Genomic DNA, 18,094 nt, shown 5'->3' with positions numbered 1-18,094 from the left:
AGATGACATGATGCTGAACATTCCATAGTATCTATATACTTTTGTGTCTCCAGGTGATTGATTGTTACATATTGGGAATGTAGAAAAGCATTGTAGTTATAGAAATCACTTTTGATGCTGAAAGAGGCCACCGGTGGGAATATATCTGGGTTTCATGTAGCACAAAGATATATGTTGATACCTCAGGGCACCTGGGTGACTCAGTCAATTAAGCGTCCGACTTTGGCTCATGTCATGATCTCAGGGTTGGTGAATTTGAGCCCTGAATTGGGCTTTCTGCTGTCAGTGCAGAGCCCACTTCAGATGTTCTGTCTCCCTCTCTCTCTACCCCTCCCCAATCCCTCTCTCTCTCAAAAATAAACAAACATTGCATAAAAAAAATTAATAAAATAAAAACATTTAGTAAAATAAATTTAGTAAAATGAAAAAAATTAAATTAATAAAATAAAAACATTTAATAAAAAATGTTGACAGCTCAAGAAATTATTTTCATAGCAACAAAGGCAATAATACAAAGATAACCTTTGAAAATCCTGAAAATTAATGTTACCACCCATGTTCTAGGATGTAATTATAAAGTATGAGAATGGCAGCAGATTTTCAGAGATAAGATACATCTACTTGTTACTATTTTTGCAGGAAAGTTGCCAATGTGTCCCTACCATAAATAGGTAGGTAGGTAGGTAGGTAGGTAGGTAGGTAGGTAGATAGATAGATAATGTGCTTATTTATGACAATGAAACCAACAAAATGGAACTTACTCTATGAACCAATGAAAATGGTTCAGTTTTCTGTTTAGCAAACTCACGTTATTAAAAATTCTACACATCTCAAATATTGGGAAACTAATATGCCTTTATAAATTAAAATATATTCTTATATAGTGAGTTTAGATGTACCCATTTTTTACATGGCATTGTTCCAACCCATTATCATGGCATTCAGAGTAAGGAAGCAGGAACTGGTGCTGGCAGTTCTGTTACGTGGTCCTGGAGTAATCATTTGAGTATACAAGGGTTCCGTTCTGAGTTCTTTGCTATATTAGTTGTGTGACAGGTAAATGTTTTAAATGCTTTGAGCCTTGGGGGCACCTGGGTGGTCCAGTTGGTTAAGGGCCCAACTTCAGCTCAGGTCATGATCTCAGGGTTCGTCGGTTCGAACCCCGCATGGAGCTCTGTGTTGACAGCCCAGAGTCTGGACCCTGCTTCAGATTCTGTATCTCGCTCTCTCTCACCCTCCCCCGCTCATGCTCTGTCCCTCTCTCTCTCTCTCTCTCTCTGTGTCTCAAAAATAAACAAACATGAAAAAATTGTTTTTAAATAAATGCTTTGAGCCTTCGGAAACAAAACAAAAACAAACTTTCAGGGGCGTCTGGGTGGCTATGGTGGTTGAGCATCCTACTTTTGATTTCTGCTCAGGTCTTGATCCCGGGGTCATGGGATCGAGCCCTGTGTCAGGACGGATGCTGAGTGTGGGGCCTGCTTGAGAATCTCTCTGTCTCTCCCTCTGTGCCTCTCCCCTAATTGTGCGTGGTCTCTCTCTAAAATGAGAAAATAACTAAAATTAATAAAAATAAAAAATAAATTAAAAAACCTTTGAAACAAAAAGGTATTACTTTTTATGTTTATTTTAAGGATAGTTATATGCAAAATGTTGTACATTATGGACTCTTAAAATGTTAGTTTTTTCACGTTTCTTTTATCCTATGGCCTGACATTTCATCAACGAATGATTCATTGCTAATAATAAACTACTTCATTTAAAATTGAAATGTCTCTGTGAAGGTTAAGATTTTAATATCATATTTTCAGTTAGTTTAATTAGGTTACTTTATGCTTTTATCTAAACTCAATCTCCAAAATAGACTATATTATGGAAACTAGAGTTTTTATAGGGATGGCAGGCAGGTGATAACTGTGATTTCTGTGTATAGAACTAGAAAGAAATTCCATTTAGCTTAAAAGAATTGAACTCAGAATTTTCAAGGTTGACACTGGAAAAGAATTTTCAAATTCAGAGTAGTAGCTGATCTATTTACTTATAGCTCTTTTCTGCTTGGGTTTTCACGCACTGGGGTTCTCTTATCACAACATGCTTACCTAATAGGAGAAAAAGGGAAGAAGTGTCGAGGGCATTTTCCCTTCAAACACTAGGAAAATCTCTTTTTCATTTCTGAGAGCAGAATTGAGAGAGGTGAGTCTTTAAAAAGATTCCCTTAATAAAGTACAATGGGAGAATTTAAGAGCAATATGTACAGAGTAGAGAACGAAGTGTTTTAAACATCCGGTTTGTCATCTTGTGGGTACTGGTACAGCCCTATCTTCCTTGTTCTCTGGAGCACCCAGGATTTAATCCTTGTCACATAGAGTCCCATTTCCTAATCCCTGTACTATAAGGACATCCTAGGGGATGTACTGTAAGGACATCCTAGGGGATTTCCCTAGAAGAAATCTAGGTTCCAAATAGGTGCTTCGAGATCTGGTCTAGTGGTTGATACATTGTCACTGTGCCGGATGCATTTATACCTCACAATAACCCTGTGGAATGGGCACTGTTTTTTTCATCATTACTATTTTACAAATAAGGAAACTGAGGCCAGTCTTACTCTCCTGCTAACAAGTAATAGAGCTGGGATTCGAATTTCGGTATTTTATTTTCAATTCCAGTGCTTTAAAATACTTTTTTCTCTTCTCATAGAGTAGAACAACGAAAAATGGAAACCATACAGGTTACAGGAGAACAAATGGCTAACAAACTGAAGGGTATTTTTTAAAAAAGTATCAATTTAAAGAAGGGGGAACCACAGCTAAAATCTATTACTATGAAATATTATTGGTAATACCCTAATAACAAAAGCTCTCTAACATCTTGTGATTTCCCTGTATCTGGACTTGGGTGTGTGACATTCAGTCTTGACAATGTTGCTTTGCTTTGGCTAAGCAACTAAAATTTATGACAGAACAGGGGCACCTGGGTGGCTCAATCAGTTAAGTGTCCAGCTTTGTCTCAGGTCATGATCTCACTGTTTGTGGGTTTGAGCCCTGAGTTGGGCTCTGTGCTGACAGCTCAGAGCCTGGAGATTGCTTTGGATTCTTTGTCTCCCTCTCTCTCTGCCCCTCCCCGCTCTCTCTCTCTCTCTCTCTCTCTCTCTCTCTCCTCAAAAATTAATAAACATTAAATTCTTTTTAAATTTATGACAGCACATAAATGATACGTATTAGAATTTTTAGCCATTGAGTAACTTTGTCTCACCATTTTTTAATGTATCTATAAGATAGAAGAACAACTCACCAGTAATATGCCTGAGCAATGCATACAAATTAAAAATGGGTTGAGTGTGCAGGCTTTACGAACACACACACACACACACACACACACACGTACACTCAGTCAGTTTTGGGGTCAGTTCTCAGCCTACCAGGAAGATGCCAGCAGCCTGCTAGTTGCCTATGGACCATGCATGAGAACATGTCTTCTCCTCTCCAGGGAAGACAAGGCCATAGAGAGTTACTTTTTGAATTTTTGGAGCTTAGTCTTCCCTCTCTGTGGAAGTCCATACTGCCAGTTAGGCAGGATTTCAGTTAAGAGACTGACCAGGGTGAGAAGATCCCCCTCTGCATATCTCTTGGCAACAGATGACAGGGGATGCTGCTGGCACTGCCCTTCAGCCTCCCCACCAACACCACCCCCTCAGTGTGTTGGCGTTACATTAATTTGCAGAATTTAATCTGTGGAGCAGAGGAGCCTGGGGCTTTTCTAAAGCTTCCCCATTTTCCTATTTGAGAACTGTTAGAGAAGAAGTTACCCATTTTCATGCTTTATTTCTCTTCTTATAATAGATTTGGAAATAACTGGGACACTCAGCAACAATCCTTGGAAAATCTGCAGTTTCTTTCACAGAGCTCTGATATTGCCTTGGCTATACATCAAGCAACATCTGAAAGAAACCAGAGCCAATGGGCTGACAAAGTCAGAGGGAGGCACCTTAGCTCCTTTAAATCATGCATTCTTTTTTATTCCTCTCTTCTGAACACCAACTAGAATAGCTGGTATTCTTCCTGAATGTTAAATCTAAAGTAGACCAAGTTCGCAAAATGCTAGCTCTAAAGAGATTTTAGAGTCTCAGCTGCTACTTACGTTCTTCTTGTAATAGAAGAAGAAATTGAGTCTTGGCCTAAAAAGTGATAGGACATTCCTAAGGTCACAAAGATACTAGCAAACCTGGAGAAGAGCCCTTTATCCCTGAGTCCAAATTATTACCTCAGTAGAATTAAAGAGTTAGGCTTTATCATAGAACCAATGCAAGTGCATCCACCCTCCATATTAATTTTTTGGCAATGTTGCTTGAACACACACCATTAGTCAATTGAATACAGTCCTATTTTACCAGTTATTTATAATAACGCTTAATCACAGTGTCATGATTATTCTGCAGACAATAGTGTACAAGACACTTTGTTAAACATTCATATGCATCATTTATTTCCTTTAATCCTCACAAGAACTTTATACAAAAATAGTATTACTATTTGAATTAAAGATGAGGAAACTGAGACAAAAAAAAAGGAAAACAAACAAACAAAATGAAGTCTCTGAAGTCTGAAGCCCCTTATCTAGAAAACGAGTCTCTGGAGGCATGTATCTAGGATTGGTACAAGGAATCTAACACAACTTCCTTTTTTTAGTGTCCCTGTTATTTATATTTTATTTTATTTTATTTTATTTTATTTTATTTTATTTTTAATTCTAGTGCAATTAACATAAAGTGTTACATTAGTTTTAGGTGTACAATATAGTGATTCAGCAATTCTGTACATTACTCAGTGCTCATCATGATAAGTGTACCCTTAACCCCCATTGCCTATTTCACCTATTCCACCCACCTCCCCTCTGCCAACCATCAGTTTCCTCTCCATAGTTAAGAGTCTCTTTTTTTGGTTTTCCTCTTTATTTTTTCCTTTATTTGTCTTGTTTCTTAAATTCCACATGAGTGGAATCATATGGTATTTGTCTTTCTCTGGCTTATTTTACTTAGCATGATACTTTCTTGATCCATCCATGTTGTTGCAAATGGCAAACTTTCATTCTTTTTTATGGCTGAATAATATTCCAGTGTGTGTGTGTGAGTGTGTGTGTGTGTGTATACCACATCTTTATCCATTCATCTATCGATGGACACTTGGGCTACTTCCATATTTTGGCTATTGTAAGCAGTGTTCAATAAACAACATAAACAACATAAAGATTGTATATATCTTTCAAAAGAGTGGTTTTTTATTCTTTGGGTAAATATCCAGTAATGAAATTAATGAATCATATGTTAGTTTTATTTTTAATCTTTTGAAGCACTGTTTTCCACAGTGGATGTACCAGTTCGCATTCCCACCAACAGAGTACAAAGGTTCCTTTTAGTCCACATCCTTGCCAACAGTTTTTGTTTCCTGTGTTTTTTATTTTAGCCATTCTAATGGGTATGAGGTGATATCTCATTGTGGTTTTGATGTGTATTTCCCTGATGATTAGTGATGATGAGCATCTTTTTATGTGTCTGTTGGCCATCCATAAATCTTCTTTGGGGGAATGTGTCTTCATGTGTTTGCCCATTAGGTTATTTGTGGGGGGGTTTGGTGTTAAGTGGTGTAAGTCCTTTCTGTATTTTGAATTCTAATCCTTTATCAGGTATGTCATTTGTAAATATCTTCTTCCATTCATTCGGTTCATTTTGTTGATTGTTTCCTTCCCTATGCAGAAGATTTTTATTTTGATGTGGTCCCAGTAGTTTATTTTTGCTTTGTTTCCCTTGCCTCTGGAGAGATGTCTAGAAATATATTGCTATGGACAATGCCTATTTATTTTTTGAATAAGCCATCTCTTTCCCTCCATTTGCAGCACCTCCTTTATTATTCAGAGCTCTTCCCTTGTGTGGTGATGGTATTTTTTTCCAAATAACACTCATTCTTTTGACTGAAGTTTGCCCCTTTGCTTTTTAACCTGCTTTGTTTCAAATTTCACACTCCTCTAGATTCACTACCAAGTAGTTAAAGTTGTGAATTCAAATTCCTAAAAACATTAGAAAATTTAAACTGCTTCATGTCAGTGTTACAAAAAACGCAATGCTGTACAAACTCTTCTTGAGAAGACTTTCCAGATAATGTAACAAAATCCACCAGGTGGAGTCATATCTATATAAATGCTACTTCTTGAAAAGCATATTCAGTCAAAGAGGTATTTGGTTTGAAAGTTAGACTGGTGATTACGAATCATCATCATAATCTCAGTTATATATGGATATATAGGTTGTATATAGTAGGTTGGTATAAAGTATAAAGTAGGTTGGTAAGGGCACCTGGGTGGCTTAGTTGAGTGTCCAACTGTTGATTTTGGCTCAGGTCATGACCCCAAGGTTGTGGGATCCTGCCCCACTTAGGACTCTGCAGTGTGTGTGGAGCCTTTTTAAGATTCTCTCTCTGCCTCACTCCCATGCTCACGCTGTCTCTAAAACTAAAAAAATAAAATAAAGTAGATTGTAACCTCATAACCTTATAAAGTATTTTTTAAAGAATTAAGTAAGGAAATATATATAAATTACATGGTACAATGCCTGGAACACAATAAGTGCTAAGTAAACGTTAGCCATGATTATTATTAGCATTCTGACTTCATTTTTTCTCCTATTTATTCTCAACCCCTGTAAACAGTTTATTTTCCTTGTTTGTTATCACTACTTCATTGATACTATTCTAAGAGAAGTACTAACAATCAGATTGACAATAGTAGTTTTTTAAGTGTTCTGCTTGTATTCTAAATAGTATTTATTATAACCAACTATCTACCTATTTTTTTTTTAACGTTTATTTATGTTTTTGGGACAGAGAGAGACAGAGCATGAACGGGGGAGGGGCAGAGAGAGAGGGAGACACAGAATCAGAAACAGGGTCCAGGCTCTGAGCCATCAGCCCAGAGCCCGACGCGGGGCTCGAACTCACGGACCGCAAGATCATGACCTGGCTGAAGTCGGACGCTTAACCGACTCCGCCACCCAGGCGCCCCTCTACCTATTTTTTTAAACATGGATTTTTTCAGTTGCTCCAAAAATATTGTATATACAGTTTTTTTTTTCTATTCGTCAAAAAACTCTATAGGAGAAGATGTTAACTATTCCTGTTTTTTAGATTGTATCAGTTAATGTCAGTTATCTATCACCTTGATAATTCTTTATAACAAACAACCACAAAACCTCACTGGCATACAACTATAAACATTCATTGTTTAAGCATGTGGGTGTAGTTGCACTAATCTTGGCTGGGCATTTTCTTGTCTAAGAATTTCACTGGTTATTGTAGCATCCAGACCCATGTTGTTGACATGGTTCTGCCCATAAGTCTTTTATCCTCCAGCAGTTTAGACCAGACATATTCTCATGGCAGTTGCAGTGATACAGGAAGTGGAACTATGTTATGCCTTTTCAGGCCCAAACTTTAAATTTGTTCTTTTTTAGCAAGTCAGATGACCAAGCTTGGATTCAAAATATGAGGAGGTAGACTTGACCTTTTTAGTGGTCAGAAGTGCAAAATCAAATGTCCAAGAGCATGGTTACAGGAAGAATGAAGAATTGAAAAAATAATAATAATTCATCCCTTCAAAGAAGAAACTGAGCCTCGAATAAATTTCCCAAGTTCAGACACCTAGTACATTGCAGAGTCAAATTTCAAACCAGGGTTGCCTGATTCCAGAATGATGATCCAATACGTTTTGACTTTTCTTTCCATTAAAACCTCTTTCTTCTCTTGTCTTCTAGAACACACTTTTCCTGGATCTACTCTCAACTCACTAATGATTAGTTATGTCTTTTTTGCTGATTCTTCCTCCTCTGTCTAATCCTTAGTCATTAGACAATGTAGAGATAATCTTATTACTTTACTGTAGACTTTCTTCTTTATCATTTCATTGGATGGAGGAAAAACAAAAAGATCTTGGGGCTCCTGGATGGCTCAGTCAGTTAAGCATCCAACTCTTGATTGCAGCTCAGGTCATGATCTCATGGCCATGAGATCAGCTTTGCGTGGGGCTCTGTGTTAGGTGTGGAGTCTGCTTAATATTTTCTTTTCTCCCTCTCCCTCTGCCCCCTCCCCAGCTGAAGCAGTCATGCATGCTCTCTCTCAAAAAAATTTTTTTTTCACTAGTCTCTGACTAAAATGTATCTTTCTTTTAAAGTTATAACTGTAGGCTAAAAAAATACATTAGTATTAGCAAGATCCTAGAGTTTGTCATGAGTAGAAATAACTGATAATTTCACCTCACATTACAGTTTTTTCAAGCATCTCAAAATACTTATGCTCATCCAACTTTGAAATCATGACACTAAACTTCAGATAAATCTTGATATTTAGTATTTTAATGAAGAAACATACACTTAATTATATTAAAATTTATTTACTTATTTTAATGTTTATTTTTGAAGAGAGAGAGGGGGAGAGTGTGAGTGGGGGGAGGAGCAGAGGGAGAGGAGACACAGAATCCGAAGCAGGCTCTAGGCTCTGAGCTGTCAGCACAGAGCCTTATAGGGGGCTGAAAGTCACAAACTGCAAGATCATGGCCTGAGTCAAAGTCAGCACTCACAGTCAGCAACTGAACCCCAAGGTGCCCCTAAAATTTATTTTTGGTAGTATATATTTTAATGCAGTTGACTTGCTACATAATTCATTATATTTTATTCATTGTATTTAAGACATTGATATGATAAGCGTTCTTAGATATTATGAAACTGGAAAAATCTACATAGTTTAAAAAAATATATTTATCCCAGAAATAAACCCACGCAAATATGGCCAGTTCATTTATGACGAGAATAAACAAAGGAGACAAGAATATACAACGTGAAAATAACAGTTCTCTTCAATATGTGGTATTCGGGTTACTGGGCAGCCACGTGCAAAAGAATGAAACTGGGCCACAATCTTATACTGTACACAAAAATTAAAATAGATTAAGGGATTGATCATAAGACCTAAAACCATAAAACCGTTAGAAGAAAACATAGGCAGAGGTGTATAAGTTTGGAGAAGTTATACATTACTCAACTACACAGTGGGGACATTAATGGTTCTTCTTGTATGGTCATTTCGGGGCTTGCCTTAAATGTAATGCAATATAACATAACATAATGTAACGTAATGTAACATAACATAACATAACATAACATAACATAACATAACATAACATGACCTAACATGACATAACATAACAACATAACATAACATAAATGTTGTATAATAATATAGCATGCCATATTATATAATATATATTATAATACAACATGTAAGACATTATATTATAGTATATTTATAGCTTATGTATATATTTAATATTTTAGCACTTAGTGACTGTGGTATAATAATAACTATTTATCATAATTTATTAAATTTGAGACATCACTTTTATAAATCATACCACTCTTTAATGTACATTTACAAAATAAGAAAATACTGCAAATTAACTATGATATGCCACTGATTACAAGAAGTATCCTGATTTTAATATGAAAAAAATGTGCATTTCAGACTCAAAGAAATTTTAACATCTCTTAAATAAACATATAAGCTTTGTTTTCTCAGGAGGGAAACAAGCATAATCACATTCATAATTCACAAAATAATATTAATTAAAATATTTCAACTAAAAGGATATATAATAATTTCATTCATTCATTTACATGTTCATCCAGTTAGTCAATAAATAATTACTAATTACCTGATAGTAATATTTTTTCATAATTTAAATGAATAAGCTTGATAATTAGGTGGCACTTCATATGCTCTATTCATATTTAAACAGAACATCTAATTTGTATCTGAAGAATCCTTTCTATTTCTTATGTATTTTGTGTCATGAAGATAATCAAAGTCAGTCTTCTGGATAAAGGCAAATAAATACATTTCCTCCATATAAACCTTTATTGCTACTTCTGTTTTACTACCACCAATCTCAGAGTTTCTGTGCGATTTGGCCATTTGTAATTTTCACCATATGGGTTTTGTCCATCTCCACATATGGTTGACACCCAACATATCTTTTTAATTGTCACAATAATTTCTTCTTGACTCTGAATTTTAACTTTTTATTCATGAGCAAATGTGGTCTAAATATTTCTAAGAATATCTATAGTGACACAGGATAAATTTTCCTGATCTTATAATTCCCCCAAATTTCCCAATCCAGCTGTTTTCTTTTCTTTGAAAAAAAAAATCAGTATCTCTTGAATGTCTTTGAGTAGTTGATTGCTTGTCATAAATGATGATCTCACTACCTTGCATAGTATACAGAAATACGAAAATTGCCCTTAAGATGCTTAAATTTAATTGGGGAAGCAAGATTTGCATGTACATGGAACAACAAAAAAATGTAGCATGGTAATGCTAAGATTATCAGAGAGAGAAAAAGAGGGAGAAAGAACTATGTGTGATACAAAAGGGAAGAAGGAAAAGTGCTTCCCCTAGGAGGTAGAATTCAGGTTGGCTTTTGGGAAATGGCCAGGTGTGCTATGGCCAGAAAGGATAAGAGGGCTGACCTCAGTGAGAAGAAAAATATATCAAAACCAAAATCAAAGTAAAGCTATGGCATATTGATGGTGAATTAAGAGGGCTGGTCTGATCAGGAATAATGCAAATGAAAGGGAAGAGTATGAGAAATGCACAAGTATTGATAGGCAGCATGTTTCAGAGAGATTTCACTGCAGTGGTTTTCAAAGTGAACTGGAGAAATGAAACATGTAGAAAAGCAATAGAAAATTCATGATACTTATCCTGCCATTTAAACTCCCAGTCCATAGTCACATCTATATCAATCACAGTACCCTTTCCCCCCAAGCAATATGGGGTCTCAAAATCCATCACACATGACATCCCAAGTATTGCTGCCAGTCAGTCAGACTTGGAAGTTGAAACAAAACCTTGAAAGGGTGTTGGACACGGATCAGAAAATCTAAATTCAAATCTTACCTCTCCCTCTACTTCTATCACCTTTGGCAAGTCACAGCTTCCACAAACTGCATTGTTTTCATTGGTAACCTGGGAATAGTGGTTTCTGAGGCCACTTCAATAACAGCATCAAATAAACTGATAAATAAACATCAAATAAGCTAATGCATGTGGGACTATTTTGTAAATAAACAGAATTGTCATGCAAATTTAAGGAGACATTGTTCTATATCTTTAAGATATGGAGATACTACATTTTACATCTTAATTTCCATATCTAGTTAAGTTTGGAAAGCACGTATTCTTTCTGCTTTGAAATATGTATGTAGATTTGCCAAGGAAAGCAGCACTCAGACACCGATTTTAAAATACTTGCTCTTAATATTTTCCAGTTCTTAAGAAGGAGCTGTTGTTTATATACTGGTGACCTGTCTTGGTACATTTGGATTCGTGCACATAGTTTATTTTTTTCCTTGCATAAAACCTATTTATAAGTGGCCTTTTTTTTTTGCTAATTTACCAGAATAAAAAATACTTTTACCAGGATAAAGATATTTATTTTATTCCTGTAAGTAATGAGCTGATATCTGTTAAGATTTGAAGGTGTTGATAATTATGGAAGTATGAGGTGTTTTACTTTTTTCACTCAAATAATTTATGCAAGTTAAGAACACAATAGGAAAAATAAGAGGTCACTTAATACATAGGTGGATATTCTGTATTCAGATGGATTAAATATTATTCAGCTGTTTCTTCCTGTAAATCATTTCGAAACAAAGTGCCCTGTTATTGTCTGGTCAGCCCTTGGGATGTGCAATATATTTTTCAGTCGCCTTCCTTATTCCATTTGCCAATCAAGTATATTATTTGGGGGATAATGCTCTGTAACTATTACTGCATAAAACATAAAATTTCCATATGTACATATGGGCCTTTAAACAAAGGCAAACCAAGCCCTGGATTACAGTTACGCAGTCATGACACAGACAAAATTAGCAAAGGTGAAAAGAGACTGGTAGCCGCAATCTAGTCATCATTCAGGACTGGTACTCAAAATTATGGAGGGGGGTGATTACATGTCTCATGATAGGAACTTCTGATAAACAGGAGTTGCCAGCTTTAGTTGTTATTCCTTTAAAGAGTGTCAGGGCATTATGGAGAGAAGCCATGCGATACCAAGAATGCCTGAGCCACAGTCAGTGAAAGGAAGACTAAAACACTAAAACAGGAAATTATGGCCCATGTGAAGGGGACATACATGCGAGGTGGAACAGATACAGAGAACCAAACTTCAACCAGACATTACTAATGAGCCTTTCTTGAGATATTTTGATGATTGGATGTGTCTACTGGTTCTTACAAAATTTTCTTTTTAACTACTGCCCTACATCAGTTTAGTCAAGTCGACTTACCCATTCGAGTACATAACGATTTTTTCCTTTCTGCAGTGAGTGGGGGTCTGGTTGAAGATTAGCCCAGATGGATGGTCACATTTCCACTCAGTGTTGGCCCTGTTGTTACTGAAGATGAGGAAAGAAACACCAAAGTGATAGGATTGTCAAATTTGTTGAGCAAAATGAGTTAAGTTGACAGTTCAATGGGATAAAGTCAATTAATTCCACTCCAGATTTGTTATTTATCCAACACTATTAATCTGCCTAGCACGACCCCAAGAAATGAAACATAGTGAAAGTACTGTTACATATGTTTGAAAACTCTGTGGAATATCTCTGACACCTTCCTTATACCAAATGTTGATTCCATTTAAGATGTCTAAACATTTTTTTTTCATAATATTTTCTAACTTACGAAAGGTACATTTAGAAAGTTAGACGTTTATTTGGAACATCATTCTACCTTCATCCCTCCCTCCCTCTCTTCCTCCTTCTTTTCTTTTTTCTCCTTCCTTCCTTCCTTCCTTCTTCCCTTCTTCCCTTCTTTCCTTCCTTCCTTTTTCTTTTTCTCTCCATCTTTCTTCCCTCTCTCTCTCTCTTTCTTTCAAAAATATCAACCATATTTGCTGACCCAGTAGAGTGGAGTGAATAGGAACATTGACTTTGGAATTGGACTGTTTGTGTTTTATTTACAGACCTACACATTTTAGATATATGACTTTACATAAGTAACTTAATTTCGCTGTGCCTTAGTTTTTCAACTATAAAATGGTGATATTAATAGTACTTATATTCTGTTTGTAGTTTGGAGTTAGTGCACTTTAGTTGCTGTGCACAGTGCCTGGCACATATACAAAAAATTTGTTTATAGCAAGAGTGGTAGCATAGTGATGGTAGTGACAGTGGTGAAGCTTCTAGTGTTACTGTGTAAGGCTCTGTATTATAAATGCAAAGATAACTTTCTCTTACCTCAAGGAATTACATTCCTATAATGACTTCTGTATTATCTGTAATGTTTCCCTGCGGGTCCGTGTGTGTATGTGTGTGTGTTTAATTCCTCATGTCACAGCTTTGTGTTCCTGGGAAGAGGAATAGCATAAAATTAAATTTACCTATCTCATCACCAACCATATCATCACTTTTTACTTATCTCATAGTTGGTAGTGAAAACCTAGCTAAATGAATCTTTCTGGAAAATAGAAACCTCATCCTTGAATAATGATTCCCTATATGTTTAATTTATGAGATTTAGAAGCAATTTTAAGGATGAATTTTATTTTCTAATTCCTATATATTGTAGTAAGTTAGAGCAACACTTCTATATTTAAGATCAGGATCGCTAACTTCTATTAAACACACGTTCCAGTTTAATTCAATGTCCTGTCTTGTTTATGTAATGTTATTTGACCATGGCATCAAAGCCCCCAGTTTAGTCTAGTGCTTTTTTGTTTGAAACTAGTGGATAAGTGATAAATGCCTCCCATTCTTCTTCTGTCAAACTCTAGACAATTACTGACCATACAACAAAAAAGAAAAGCAAAGATCACCAAGAAAACTGTGTTTCTCTCAAATCTCAGGATGATTGACATACTTTCTTCTTGCAGTCTCTAGACAAAGCACTTCTCTCTATTTTGGTGGGAGGCAGGGGGTTTCTGTCTATGATATCTGGCCTGAATGGGTTGGCGCTCTATCACAGTGGGGTCAGGATTAAAGACTGGTCTGCTGATGGCCAAGTTCCATACATACAAGGGTAAACAACTCTTCTATTTGCCAGTAAGAGATGAACTTAATTATGCTCACAGCTGTGTCACTCATGAGGCCACTCATGCAACAGTCTGGCTCTGCGTCTCCTTTCCTAGAGTTCTGTACCATGGAGATGAAACATTCTATTCTCTAGTGTTTGAGCTCATGCTGACTTGACTCATTAACTGATTCCAGCTGTTCTTTCATAGCAACAGACAATTTCACATCTGCAGGGCCATTTGAATCTCAGATGTCAGTGGCAAAGATCACTGCTTGACTATGTTTTGAAATTTCAGGTTGTAGTTAGAATTGGAGTCAATTTAAAATGAACAGTTTTGATTACCTTATATTCTGACTACATGTTGACTTTCAACAAGCATATCTTTTTGTGGGTTGAAAACTAAACTCTACAAGTTGAAACCCACGTTAAAATAAGTAGAGACTGCACACATATATAAACGATAAAAATCAGGGCTTAAAACTAAAAATAAACTAAGATCTATGGTTAACTGTGAATGCAAAAAAAAGAATGTTGAATTTCCACTAATGAGTTATCTGGCCCTAACAAGTCAACCAGCATCTTGTGTTGTTGGTGTTGTTGTTTTCCCATTTATAAAACAAGGTAGAGTTAGATGATCTCTAATGATATTTTGGTTCTTCTTTTTATGATATTACAATTTATGCTAAATAGGGAATAAGCATACCAAAATATTACAGTTATGAGAAATGGAGTTTGCATTAGAAAACACAGAGTATATCGTAAGTAGAAAAGACAGTTCTGTAGATTCTAGAAAACCATGTGCTTTGTACAAAAAGTGATGAACAGCAGTGATCAATCAATAAATGGGAAGTGAAGCCTGCAGAGTAATGGCAACAGAATGCGTTATTTGGAATCTATTATTTTAGGGGAAAAAAAAGTGAATGGCAAAACTAGTGAGTTTAGGAAGAAGGAGATGGATGGGTTTGCCAGACCAAAATTCTACTCAGTCCAAGGTCTCCAAATGAGTGATAACATTGTTATTTTTAAAAGAGGAAACCAGAAGAACAGCATGCATAGGTTTCCATCACTAGTGAATGTTTTCTTTCAAGCTAACAACCTTGTCTTTGGACCATTTCCTTCATCAACATATTATCTACTTGAAAGAGAACTTTCAAAACCTTCTGTTGAGAGGATTGTTTTAAAGATAATGGATCTTCCTGAGAGGGTAAAATACTATGGTCTATTTGATTTCTGCAGACATTACCAATTCAGATACTTCTCATTCAAATTTGGATTTTCCCTTCCTCCCTCCCTTCCTCCCTTCCTCCCTTCTTCCCTTCCTCCCTTCTTCCCTTCCTCCCTTCCTTTCTTCATGTATTTTCACACAGTCTGAATTTACCAAAGACTTGATGTAGCTTCAAAACTGAATTATCACAATAGTCTCCCAACTGGTTTTCTTCTTGCAGCATTGCAGCCATTGAAATTATTCTCTTCATAATTGCACAGTTGAGAACATTTAATTTTTCTTCTAAAATTCTTTGATGGTTTTACATGTTCTCACACCCCTTGAAAATTTACCGAAACATCTCAACCTGGAATTCAAAGCTTGATTCATGTTAGCCCTGATTTACATCTCATAAACACACAGACACACCGACACACACACACACACACACACACACACACACACACACACACGTTTTTACTGTAAAATAGTGTGAACATTAATTGCATTCTCCTCTAGAGCCAAATATTCTAATCACTATCATTTCAAAGTATCTGAACTTTTCTGAATAACGCACCTTACCTCGTATTATTCATTATCCCTAAATTCCTCAGTTTATTTCTCTTCAGTTATGTCAGCTCTTCCCTAGGAAAGGCTTATTTAAGTCACACAAAATACCAAGGAAGACCTGATTGCCAGGTGGATGGTGGAAACTCTATACAATAGAACCTAATTTATATCTTCATTTGTTATATATTCAGAGGTATATTAATACACTTTGACCACTCTTGGGGGCTGGTAGGGGAAAGATTGGTTTTCAAAACTTATAGACTGTTGTGCTGTAAATATTCTGTGGCTGATTACCAGTACAGTGTCCTGAATGGAGAGTTACAAAAAGACATGAACAATTGGTTCTCGTTCACTGGTACCAACTGCCTATAGCAAGCAGGACTTGCTTCTTCAAACTGATCATTCTCAGAACCTTGAGTGTAGGTGATAGTTTAAAATATTTGAGCTTTCCACCTCTCCTTAACAATACTCGAAATATATTTGACATCTATAATGTATATGCATTATTAGAAATTTCTGTAATGGCTTTTTCTAGTTCCCTGGGATGTATGAAGATAAATGTGATCAAATGCCCCTGCCCCTGCTCCTGTCCCAGCAGGAAGATCTGATAATTTGATTCTTCACAAATAATGGTCTTTTCATGAGCAGTTTACAATTCACATTATCTTTTATAATTATTTATCCTCTTGGCATCTGTGTAAATAAATGACTATTCTGCGTTCACAGATAAGAAAACTGTGGGTCAGTTGAGATGAACAGTTGCCTCTAATGAAAGAGATAATAAGTGACAGAGTCAGGACTTACTCCAGATGTTTTGACTTCAGGGTAAGGAAAACAACAACAACAACAACAAAATCCTCTCTAACATCTTAGCAGAAGATTCTTGACAAGTAAGATGTTATCCTAACATCTTTAAATAATGCAGTAATGCAATAATGTGAATATATTTCTATCCCTTAATATCAGAATTTTACTTTGACTTCTCAATCCAAAAGTCCCCTATTTCTTCTCAATCCAAAACCCACCATATAGAAAAAAAATTGATGATTTTTATAGTGACCTCTGATAACCATGTCTACTAGATTTAGATGGAATATATTTCTTTATCTTAGATTTTTTTTGGTCTTTAGAGCTGACAGCTTTTTTCTAAACTAAGAGTCAACAACTTAAAATAGGTAGAATAAGGCCATGCTACATAAATTCAGTCGGCAAAATCAATACTATTACTGGATGAACATTTGAAAGTAAGTAGTTGGTCTTTGACTCAGTTTCCAAAAGCTTCTTTCTTCTTCACTTTCTCTGGGAGTCTCTCCACCCATCTTAACTCATGGCTCTGTATCCACCCTAATTATGAATTGCCTAATTTTGTCCAGCTCCTCCCTTTCACAGTTTTACCTGGCTAACCACTGAAGATGGGAAATTCATCTGAGCTTCAATCTCTATCAAAGGCGTTTGAATTTTAGTAAAGGGCTAATGAAGATATAAAGGCATACAAGAAAAAAGACTAGAAACTCAGTGATTATATTTTCAGATAATGTAGAATAAAATGTCTTAGTTTATTTACTCATGAGATCTGTTCAATTAATCTCAATAATTCAAATGTTGGGTTGTAGAGAAATTCTTAATATAATGAAGGAGCTGGGTCTTTAAGAAACACTGCACATCCTCACACCATTTCATCAATCTTCTGAAACAGGAGTCTGTTTGCATGAAACTTCAAAGTCTTTCAAGTTAAAAGAGTTTTACATGAGCTTAGATATGGATATTGCCAGAGATCTCAAAGAACTTAGTAAGTGTGCCAGTATGAAAAGACAATTGAATCACCTGTCATCTTTGTCACTTCCACTCTCTTCTATATAAAAGACATAAAGAAATAACATATTTGACCACAAATAAGGGCAGAAGATACATTCAGCTAGGTAAGACAATGATCCAATATTTAAGGGTCCTTTCAGATAGTCATATTAAGTGCATTTTAGGAGAGAGAGAACTAGGCACATTTCACTGAAGAAAGCTAACGTAAACTTTTAAGGAAACTCTAAAATTTCTATCTTCTCTCTTGTAACTTCTATGAATACATGATTTATAAAAAAATGAGTTTTATTGGTATATATTTTATTTTATGTCATTTGGTATATACAATACACATTTAGTAATATGTGTGTGTGTGTGGATATATATACATACACATATACCTATACATATA

The sequence above is a fragment of the Herpailurus yagouaroundi genome, unplaced genomic scaffold (assembly GCF_014898765.1).
Source record: "Herpailurus yagouaroundi ecotype Mexico unplaced genomic scaffold, PumYag 187, whole genome shotgun sequence".
Lineage (NCBI taxonomy): Eukaryota > Metazoa > Chordata > Mammalia > Carnivora > Felidae > Herpailurus > Herpailurus yagouaroundi.
This window is presented reverse-complemented; position numbering follows the sequence as displayed.